The sequence below is a fragment of the Gorilla gorilla genome, chromosome 11 (genome assembly GCF_029281585.2).
Source record: "Gorilla gorilla gorilla isolate KB3781 chromosome 11, NHGRI_mGorGor1-v2.1_pri, whole genome shotgun sequence".
NCBI lineage: Eukaryota > Metazoa > Chordata > Mammalia > Primates > Hominidae > Gorilla > Gorilla gorilla.
The window spans coordinates 50,011,861-50,015,596 of NC_073235.2; the positions used below are offsets into that span (position 1 = coordinate 50,011,861).

At 39.4% G+C, this 3,736-nt stretch overlaps 1 non-coding gene across 1 annotated transcript; it reads right to left on the minus strand.

The window, feature by feature from the left end:
• Window positions 1–596: 596 nt before the first annotated feature.
• LOC115933942 (U6 spliceosomal RNA) lies at window positions 597–699 on the minus strand. Its single transcript, XR_004069768.1, has one exon. It is a non-coding gene; the product is annotated as a U6 spliceosomal RNA (small nuclear RNA).
• Window positions 700–3,736: the final 3,037 nt, after the last annotated feature.

Below are 3,736 nucleotides of genomic sequence, written 5' to 3' on the forward strand. Positions count from 1 at the left end.
ACATTTCATAAGGCTCTAGCTGCCAAAGATAGTGATTCCTCTGATGGATCTGGGCAAAATATACTGAAAACCTCCTAGAAAGGATTCACCATTCTAGATGCCATTAAGAACATTTGTGATTCATGGGAGGCGGGCAAATATCAACATTAACAGGAGTTTGGAAGAAGTTGATTCCAACCCTCATGGATGACTTTGAGGAATTCAAGCCTTCAATAAAGAAAGTAACCACAGATGTGGTAGAAGGAGCAAGAGAAGTGGAACCTGAAGATATGACTGAATCACTGCAATGTTATGACAAAACTTTAATGGATGAGGGGTTGTCTCTTATAGATGAGCATATGTCTCTTATGGTTTCTTGGGATGGAATTTGCTCCTGGTGAAGATGCTGTGAACATTGCTGAAATGACAACAAACGATTTAGAATACTCCCCAAACTTAGTCGATAAAGCAGCAGCAGGCTTTGAGAGGATTAACTCCAATTTTGAAAGAAGTTCTACTGTGGGTAAAATGCTTTGAAGCAGTATTGTATGCTACATTCCTTTTGTGAAAGGACGAGTCAATTAATACAGTAAACTTTATTGTTGTCTTTTTTAAAAAAATCTATGGAATGCTTCATGAATTTGCACGTCATCTTTGTGCAGGGACTATGCTAATCTTCTCTGTATTTTTCCAGTTTTAGTACATGTGCCGCCAAAGCAAGTATTGTGTTGTCTTATTTTAAGAAATTGCCACAGCGAGGCCGGGCGTGGTGGCTCATACCTGTAATCCCAGCACTTTGGGAGGCCGAGGCAGGCAGATCACTTGAGGTCAGGAGTTCAAGACCAGCCTGGCCAACATGGTGAAAACCGGTTTCTACTAAAAATACAAAAATTAGCTGCGTGTGGTGGTGTGTGCCTATAATCCCAGCTACTCAGGAGGCTGAGACAGGAGAATCACCTGAACCCGGGAGGCGGTGGTTGCAATGAGCCGAGACTGCACCACTGCACTCCAGCCTGGGCTACAGAGCAAGACTCCATCTCAGAAAAAAAAAGAAATTGCCACAGCCAAACCACCCAACCTTTAGCAACCACTGCCCTGATTAGTCAGCAGCCAGCAACATTGAAGTAAGACCCTCCACCCTCCACCAGCAAGATATCATAACTCACTGAAGGCTCAGGGGATCATTGGCATTTCCTTTTTTAGCAATGAAGTACTTTTTAATTAATGTATGTTGTTTTTTAGGGAAAATGGCATTGCACACTTAATAGACTATAGTATAGTGTGAACACAACTTTTATATGCACTGGGAAAGCAAGAAATTCGTGTGACTTGCTTTATTGCAGTGGTCTGAAACCAAACTTGCCATATCTCTGAGGTATATCTGTATTTTAAATAAAGAGGTTAGTTTGAAAGAACAAACTGATTCAAAGCATGGAACCTATATTGAAAGAAAGGTCATTACAAAGTTGTCAGATTTTTCCCCATCAGGCTTTTTGCCTTCTCAGCACTCTAATTTCGACAACCTCTCTTGATCCTCACTAAACTCCAAAAGTTACATAGAGCATGCAGTACTGTTAGATGCAAAAATCAGCATCCAGAGTCTTCTGACTAGGTCTTCTGACATGTGACAGAGCCAGGAATCCTGGACCTGTGCTCCATCCACTAATACTTGTCTAAGGGCTGATAGAAATTCCCGCCTTTGCAGAAACAAATAAGTATCTAACAGTGCCACTTAGCTATAAAATTGGATTAAAGGTTAATATTAATGAATTCATATTAACAGTGCTGACAGTAACTATACTACTTGACAGATATTTAATATGAGTATCACAAGCCATATGTGAAGAATACTGTTAAAATAATTATATTAGGATTGCACAGCATCCACCATCAGGATTTCTTCTCTGACAACAAAAAAGAAAACCTTTTCTACCCTGAGCAAGGTAAATGCCACTGAAAGTCTTGCTGTCTGGACTTGACTTCTATTTGTGACACTCATGATTTAAGAGTTCAAAAGCATTTTTAAAGTATTTCTCTTTTAGAGAAAAGGAAGGAAACTCATATTTTTGAATGTCTTACTATGTGCTAACCTAATTTAATCTTCATGAACTCTAATATGCAGGGGATATCAGTGAGTTTTGAATTTAAGGTTATTTTTCTGTTGTCTTTGTGGTGGTGGTCATTCTAGCATGGTTGATCAGTTGTGTCATTCTGAAGCAGCCATTGCTGAAGAGGTCTTTTGATTGCTGAAACAGTAGTACAACCTCCCACTGCTGTCCTGTCTGTGAGGACACTCACCCATTTAGTTCCAAAGCAACTTTTTCGTATACCATTTCACCTCTCTTTGCAACCATGTGATGACATAGACAATGTCCAAATCCCCCCTTCCTGAGGGATTGGCTAGGGCAATCATTGAGGGCTATAAGAATACAGTAAGAATTGATGAAATTAAGAATACATCCAGAACCAAGAGTTAAGTAGACCAGAAAGCTAGAAAAGGAAATACAAATGAACCACCCAACCAAGTGGTGTCTCCTAGCAGAAATCAGAAACGAAGACAGTGGACCAGAATGATGATAACGCAAAGCTGTCCCTTTTGACATAAGGGACATGGTGACATGCAGAGTAAAAGGAACATAATTAAAACTTAAGTAGATCCTCCACCCCATCCCCAGTGCTCATTTCCCTAGCTTGGATCCCACTCCATTCCCTGCTCTTTTCCTTTTAAGGATATGACATTGAAACTAGGATTGTTTTGCCTGAATGTGGTTCTGGGTCAGAAGTAAAAAATAAATATCAAACCATTACACAACTTTCCCTGAGGATCAGAAATAAGGTGAGTGCCTCCACTGCATTAATTTCTTGTTAATGTTTTTAAGAAGAGAGTTCAATGGTTTATTTTTAAGGTCATGAAAGAGCATGAAACTCTTGGTTACTTTCTGCTGTTACCATATGGCCAAATTATATCATTTGTATTTTACATTTCACAATATGGTCCCCACTGAAAGAGATACGTCAGGGATCCATGGACTGGAGGAGTTAGAAGTTTCGACAAAATTAGTATAATGCAAGCCCTTAGCCTCCTCCTTTCTGCCACATAAGGTTTGCCTCTAGTACTCCCTGGAAAGAAGAAATTCCAGAGAAATTGACTGGCTTTACTTTTTCTCCAGCTTGGATAGCTGTATTTATTCCAGTCTCCTGGTTTGTTTTCTCATCTTGTAAATTGCACAGCTTCACATATTTTGCTAAATGTCCATGGCTTTCGTATTCATTCTGCTGGCTTCATTAAAAAGTATTTCCACCTTGAGCTCTGATCCAGGGAAAACCATGGTGGTTTTACATTAGTCACGGCTGGTTTTCTTCTAAGCTAGCTAATAACACACCTTGCCAGCACATGGATTTATTTCTTTCCAAAGACCACCTGTCTGGTCCATATAATAAATTTCTGCTTCTCCCATTTGTATGACTGTGACCCAATTTCTTGTGAAATAATGACTCTATTCTTAACACATTTAAGACACAGATACCCTCTCCCTGTCCTGGGTTTGATTATACAGCTTTCTATACCAAACATTTTAGAATGCACTAACAATGTCCTTCCTATTCTTTTGTCTGAAAAAAGGCATTAGTCTCAACAGTTAGCCATTTTGTACTTCTCAAGACCAAAGTTAGAGAAGCTACATTATTTAAACAACAAGGGGCAAGGTCATAGATAACAGCCACTAATTGAACCCCCCATTATGCAAACATAAAAAAT